This window comes from Triticum urartu, chromosome 6A (genome assembly GCF_056163025.1).
Source record: "Triticum urartu cultivar PI428250 chromosome 6A, HENAU_Tu73, whole genome shotgun sequence".
In the NCBI taxonomy this organism is placed as follows: Eukaryota; Viridiplantae; Streptophyta; class Magnoliopsida; order Poales; family Poaceae; genus Triticum; species Triticum urartu.
Window position 1 is genome coordinate 57752772 of NC_141878.1, and position 7412 is coordinate 57760183.

General features: G+C 41.4%; 1 long non-coding RNA gene across 7 annotated transcripts; it reads right to left on the bottom strand.

Moving 5' to 3' along the window:
• Positions 1–1446: 1446 nt before the first annotated feature.
• On the bottom strand, positions 1447–6251 carry LOC125516278 (uncharacterized). Of its 7 annotated transcripts, XR_007287333.2 has the most exons (6): positions 5910–6249; positions 5714–5773; positions 5258–5330; positions 5017–5123; positions 4716–4923; positions 1989–4218 (listed from the first exon to the last, which is right to left on the bottom strand). It is a non-coding gene; the product is annotated as an uncharacterized LOC125516278 (long non-coding RNA). The 7 variants fall into 7 exon arrangements; XR_007287335.2 differs by having other exon boundaries at positions 1447–3090; positions 3720–4218; positions 5017–5773; positions 5910–6250; XR_007287332.2 differs by having other exon boundaries at positions 1454–4218; positions 5258–5773; positions 5910–6251.
• Between the last annotated feature and the right edge of the window lie 1161 nt (positions 6252–7412).

Below are 7412 nucleotides of genomic sequence, written 5' to 3' on the forward strand. Positions count from 1 at the left end.
AAATTTGGTCAAACTGTGATCAAACAATGGTCAAACTAATTATTCAAGAAATATTAGTGTTACTAAATAATTATTGTTTTTTAAAACAATAGTTTCAAACTCAAACAGTGAAATGTGTCACTTCATGCTCAAGCAAAATTCCTGAAGGTTAATAGGATTGACATCTTACTATTGTCAGGAAAACAACAAGTGCAGACTTGGAGCGAGGGAGAATAGAACTTGGAAGTTAAGCGTGCTCAGGCTGGGGGAGTGGGAGGATGGGTGACCGTTCGGGAAGTTAGATGATTTGGAATGATGAGGGGTGATTAGAGGATAAATTGAGAAGTGATGAGGGGTGGTGATTACAGACTAGAGGTTAAAATAATTCAGAAGTTTGAAAATAAAAAAATTCAAAAAAAATTCAAAAAAAAATCATAAAATTTCCTTTCGTCCCGGTTGATGTTACCAACCGGGACTAAAGGTGGAGCTCCACGTGGCCGCGCCCTTTAGTCCCGGTTCAGGAACCGGGACTATAGGCCCTTTTTCTACCAGTGAATTTATTTAGACATTAAAGTTTATTTTAATGTTTTGAAATATTTAAAAGTTCAATGTTCAAACAAATACTTCAAAATATTTTCGGTATCTACTGAACTTACTTTGAACTATAAATATCAAAATTTTAAATAGCATACTATAATGTTGCTATAGCGTTTGGAGTGGCATAACGCTAAAGTTGTGTGTGTTTATGCTAAATGAATTTTGTCGCTAATAGCAGACAATAGCGTGATTTTAGCGCTAAACTTGGGCCTCACTTTAGCGTCACACCAAAGCTATGCCAAGAGTTTCTTTGTTATAGCTAGATGCTTTGCTGATATGCCTTTGTTATGGTTGCATGCTGCTATGCTTGATTGTACAGTTTTTTTTATAGTTCAACGCTAAATGGGGCTTAACTTCTGGCATAGCCTGCTATATAATTTTTTCATAACTATACAACTGTAATGACTGAAATATTTTGATCAAAAGGTAATACTTTGGTATCAACAAAAATTATTGAAATTCAGCGAATTTCAACAGCATCTCACTGAAAGTGAAAACCAATGCAACCACTAGACTGAAATCCAATGTGGCAGTATATTATGACGGACAGTACCAAGATAATAGGTGTGATACACGAAAACGGAAAAAAACAAAACAATAAAAGCCATACCTTTACTCAAGTCTTATTGACCAAACAGGCAAAAGTTCAAATCTAGCTACGAATGCATCAAGGAAACAAGCAAAAGTTCAACTGACCAAACAAGGCAAGGGCGTCCGGCAAAGCCAACGCTCTAGTAATGACGGCATTCGTTGCTTGCAATCCATAAATACAGGTATGAGTAAAGAGTCAATGTGAGTGTATACATCTGGCAGACGTGCACACATCAGTAATAATTAAACAGATCGAGATGAGCGGAGGTAACAATGGTCCCGAAAAGGTGGAGTGGCCGGAGCTGTTGGGCGTCCCGGCGACGCCGGCGGTGAGCAAGATCCGCCGGGACAGGCCGGACGTCACCGTGGTGGTGCTTCCGGACCAAACTTCGGTGCCCATTGGGTTCAACAGCAAGCGCGTCCGCGTCTTCTACGACTCGCAACAGCCCGAAGCACTTGTCGCCAACATCCCCATGGTCGGCTAGCCTGCCGGCCGGACGGCGGCCACGCATATGCGTGCATTCCGGTCGATCGGCAGCTGAATAATAATGCCATAGCGCTGTGGCCCTCATGCATGGATACGTTACCTGTACTCGATTGCACTGGCTCGGTTTATGCTTTTTTCAATCAATAGAAGGTGATTGTTCTGTAAATTCTATGAAGAGAAATAATCATTTACAAGTTTATCAAATTGTAAGTAAGGAATCTTATCTTCTATATCTAAATAACTAACTCCCACTAACTATTTATCTCAACATGCAAGCATGCCATATCATCACACGACATGCATGAAAAAGAGGCCCACCCCAATTATCATATGTCTCTCAACATGCAAGCATACCACTTCATTATGACTTGCATGAAAAAAGATCCATCTCAACATGCAAATATACATAAGAATTTTTATTCTATTATGCTACATATATTTGATTAAAAAAGTTACCTCCTACTAACTAGTACTCTCAACATGCAAGCATACAACATCATCTCACAACATGCATGAGAAAAGGCCCACCCCTACTATCATATGTCTCTTAACAAGCAAGCATGCCACTTCATCGGATTATGTTGCGAAATATTCCCACAACAACGTAAGGGGCGTCATCTAGTATACCTAAGTAACTTATCAACACCAGTGGTTGGGGCGCGCCCGTGGCGCGCTGCCTGAGAGGAATTTCGGCGGTGCCAGATTGGGTGCGTCCCTTTCACTTTCCTGGGTGTACTGCACAATGCTATTGCATGAAGTTAATGCACATCAGCATGAAAGTAGTGCAATCTGTCGATGGATCATCCTTAGGAGAAAAGACAATGACATCGCCAACGTGTGATGCCACCTGCCGCCTGAGAGGAAGTTTCTGCGGTGCCAGGTAGGGTGGCGCCCTTTCAGTGAATTTGAGCTCTGATTGATAAAATGCATGCATGTATAACTGATGCATTACATACGATGCTCTTCTTCATAAAAAACTAACCAAATACATCAAATAAATAAACAATCTTAACACTATATCTATAAGATGATACTCTTCATCATGTCGGTGAATTGCAGCTCCAGAATTGTCGCCGCAGTTCATTTACACATAGAACTTTGTGATGCGCCTGCCGCCAAGGCCGACGCGGCTGTGCTGTACATGCCCAGAGCATCAACAGACGCAGCAGCCGCCACGTCCGTCGGCTGATCGGGGCCTTCCTCGTTCTCTTCGATCATTTTTTCTCGAACTTAAAAGAATCCCATATGAATTTGATAAAACACAAATATCTCCCAATCCAATCAACTACAGCAGCAAGTAAGAACTCAAGGAACAAGAAAGAAACTAATTATGTAGGGAACGGTGTCTTACAGCTAGTGGCCGTGGCAAGGAGTTGTTGAGGATGATATTCAACAACGTTAATACCTGAAACTGCAAAAATGAAGGCCTACATCTCCTGGGAAGGCCATACAAACAATGAGAGCCATAAGAAAACATGTACCTACATAAATAGCCATCCACTTGCTCAAGGAAATAAATGAGGAGCAAGCAAGAGGAAAGGGAAATGATGATGGTAGAATATGCAACAACTGCACCAATACACAGAAAAGAAAGTGGTCGCTAGTGGTCAACGCACTGGATTTACCAAAGGTGAATGATGCACAAATAAAAGATATAGGATACCTAAAGAGCTACCAGAGTATCATAGACCATCCCAGGGAATGTATTTCGAACTGTCTTTACTACGATACCTAATAGAAGATACATACATGATGCAAGTTAGCTTGTAGGGCAACAGTTCTAAGTATACCACGGGGTATATTTTGAGCATAAACGCAATATTGATGTGGCAACTAATACATAGAATACATGTCCTTATGTGTGGATTAAAACCTTACTGTCAGATTCAGGAGTTTGTGATGGACATGTGATTAAAAATGAGTAACTGAACTATGACTTTGTAGTAGTAATAGCAAAGTAAACAACATTTAGTGGATGAGAGACCAAACAAAGCACTGATGACATGTGACTAACCCAACATATATACACAACTTCAGTGGTATTTGACAATGGATGAAAACTCACGTGTTCCTCAGTGGCCCGTGCTGATCCTGCACTATCCTTGAGTAAATACATGTTAATAGGATTCAGTAAAGCTTTCATAAGACTGAACAAAGTTCCAAGTTAATATTAAACCCTGGGCAATACCTGTGTATGTTAGCATTCTGGGCTAGTACAGTTCAGAGAAACTCACATGAAGCAATTCCAGGTCTAAGCCTAACTTTGTCCAGAGGACTCTCATAATGATGCCGAACTAAACTCCGGGTCACTAAAAAATAGCGATGTTGGTACTTCATGAGAGTGAATGTTCATGTTATTCCTAAGCAAGAAATGTTATTATCGTGCAATCCAAGGAAACTATATAGCTGCTCTTTCTTTTGTTGGATGGTTGCACAAAGGCTAATAAAATATAAGTATAGGGCAAAAATAGTTTCAGTTATTGAAATGCAATTGTCTCAACTATGTGTCAAGTATCCAGTTACCTGATCTCAGAAATAGGGTCAAAGTCCGTGGTACAAAGAACCTGTCAGTACAAAGATCATAACATCAAACACACTAACACCACCAAATAAACATGGGGAGATCAGCATAGTTCTTCTGAAATTAGTGTGTTGCCTAACAAATAGTCAAAGCTAGCAAACTAATAAGGGACATGTCACCAATTGACAAAAAGAAACGTCTCTGCCTAATTTTAAATGCTTATGCAACAGAACTTTGTAAGCTACTCCTAGTTCATAAGTCAGAACTCGTTGGGCCTGGATGAATATCTTTTAGTTCTTCGTAGGCAACATTTGACCAAATTGGCTTTCAGAAACCATGTTATTTATTAAACTCAAACTTACAGAAATCATTTCTTAATAAAAGAGTTAGCAGAAAAATAAATCGCCACCCAGTCTAGGCAAAACAAAAGAGAAGAGACAGGGAAGACACCGTAAGGCAGGAGACTGATAAATGCTAGGAAGGAAGCGTCCAACAGGATCATATGATCAAGGCGCATACTCAGCGTATGGCACAACTAACCTGTGATTCTGACGTCGTATCCAAGAATGAGCCCGTCGGAGGCCGCCGTGAGGCAGCACATCACTACCGTGAATGTTATCTTGTTGCCGCCGTAGCCAGCCCTGACAACAAGTGCTCTCCCATCACTCATAGCCCTACCTTACAAGTTACTGTCTCTCTGCCCATAAATCTGAACGTAAGTACACGGGATGCCGCTGCTTTCCTTTCCCTGGCTCACAAAAGGGGACTTATCATGTGTTTATCAGATTAAGCCATGGCATGCTTTTTTAACTACAAATTATTTCCAATGCAGAGTGGTTACCTTTAAATTTCCATCTCCTAATCCAAATAAAATAGATGAGATAAAAGACATGGAATGCAACTGACGGAAGTACATATGCTATTCAAAGCATTTTGCCATTTTGTGACCTGCAAAAAAAACAGAGCATGGCACTTGATTTAGTAAACTATCAGTGATGCGTTTTGTCTTCTTGCAGTAACCCAATCTTCACATACTGTCTCCCCAGCGGCATTAGTGCTTTATCATGCAATATGTTTCTTACTTGTAATTCTGCTGCTGCTACACAAAGATGAAGAGTTTCAACTCCATCCTGCGAGTTTTTAGCATGCCTTAAGCTGCAACCATCAGATAGCGAATGACCATATGCCGCACAAGAGCATTTTTTCATATAGGAAAATTGGGATTCTTTTTTGGATGTGTCTAGGGCACATCTAGATGTGCTCTAATTATTGCACATCTAAATGAGTGAATCAAGCATAAAGAGGAAAAGAAAAAAGAAAAGAAAATATCCACACGAATCTCAACATAAGATCAATGACATAGGACTTAGATGTGCAATACTTATTGCACATCTAGATGTGCTTTAGCAAAACTGTTCTTTTTTTTCCACAACGGACAACTTCTACAGTGGGTTAGGAGCTTGCATATGAGGCATATAAATAAAACTATCAGCCTTGCAAGAAATTTGACAAATACTTGAACTCCATGGATCGATCACCTATAAATTCGATTGTAGATGTAAAGGAGAGGATGTTCTCCGTGCTCTTCTTCTTTGGGCCTATCAAATTCGAAGGTTGAACCCATCAAAGAATCACCACATGAGATGAAAACAAAACATAACGTATACAATAAATCTGAAGCAAACCAGAGAAATCTGAAAGGGTGGGATTTGTGTGTTTGCGTCGACCACATACCTGGAGCAGGTTGATCTCGTCCTCCCCGACGAAGTAGCGGGCCTGGAAGAAGTGCCAACGCTCGCCAAGAAGCAGGGAGGGGTGCCTCTCCCGCTGGCAGCACCCTGCTCTGCCTCCGGCCGACGGCCACGCCATCCCCTTCCTCGCCCCTCCTCTACAACCATACTGGGCGGGTGGAACACGAAGACGAGGGGGAGAAGCGGATCTGAGTAAGGCGCTTTCTCCAGTGGTCGGCGTCGGAGGAACTGGGATGTGCCGATGGGGCGGGGACGGGAGCCGCCCCCCCTGGGAAGGGAAAACGAGGAAAGGGGAGGTTGCGTGGGAGAGTGGGGCTCGAGGCGACTCCCTCTCTGAAACGAGAAGCGGTGGGCCACCCTTTGCTTTTTCCTGGCCAATACACATCCAACTGCACAGTGCATCAATTGTCTCTTGCTGCCGACGTGGACATAGCGAGCATGCGCCCTTGCAGCGACTGTTAAAGTGTTGTATTATCCCAATACTCTCAACATGCACACATGCCACATCATTATTCTCTCTCAACATGCATACATCTCAATTCTCCACACATGCCACCTCATCAAAGACACTAATTTTGTTTCTCCCAACACGCATGGGAAATACTACTTATATTCTGCATATATTCACAACAATGTATCATATCTATTTTAAATTTCATCAAAAAATATTGAAAGAGATCTCCACAGCAATGCGCGGGGTATCATCTAGTTTGTAAAATGTACAACAACCACTAGTGGAGAACCGGCCTTTAGTCCCGGCTGGGAAGGGTCTTTAATCCTGGTTCATCAACCGGGACAAATAAATCGGGACCCCACCCTTTAGTCCCGGTTGACCACGACCCGGGACTAAATCCCTTCCACGTGGCCGACAGTGAGCGCCGCTGGGGACCTTTAGTCCCGGTTTGTGACACTAGCCGGGACTAAAGGTTTAGGGGTTTAGGGTTTATTGTTTTTTATTTTCATTTTATGTTTTCCATTTAATTCTTTTTCATTTCAAACATATTTTACGCTACTATATACTGTACATGTTATGCATATATAATAGATTTTTTCGTACGACCACACACACACACACACACACACATATATATATATAGACACACACACACAATTTCTTCTACAATTTGCAGATCATTACATGCAGGCATTAGGTGAAATGATATTCTCCGTCGGGAGCTATGATATGGTCAAGCAAAAATCCTGCAATTTTCTCTTGAAGTGCTCGTATGCGGTCCTTTGGTAGGAGCTTATCCCTCATCTCCGTCATCTTTAAAGAAGGAGATCAATATGATAAACTCTCACATAAATTTGAGCTCAAATTGCATATAAATAAAATATGCAAACTAAGAAGTTAATTTGAGCTCATTCCGTCATCTTTAAACCACACCTACACATATGCGAACTAAGAAGTTAATTTGAGCTCAAACTGCATATAAATCAAATAAACTCCCACATAATTACTCCCAAACTAAAACCCATAAATCAT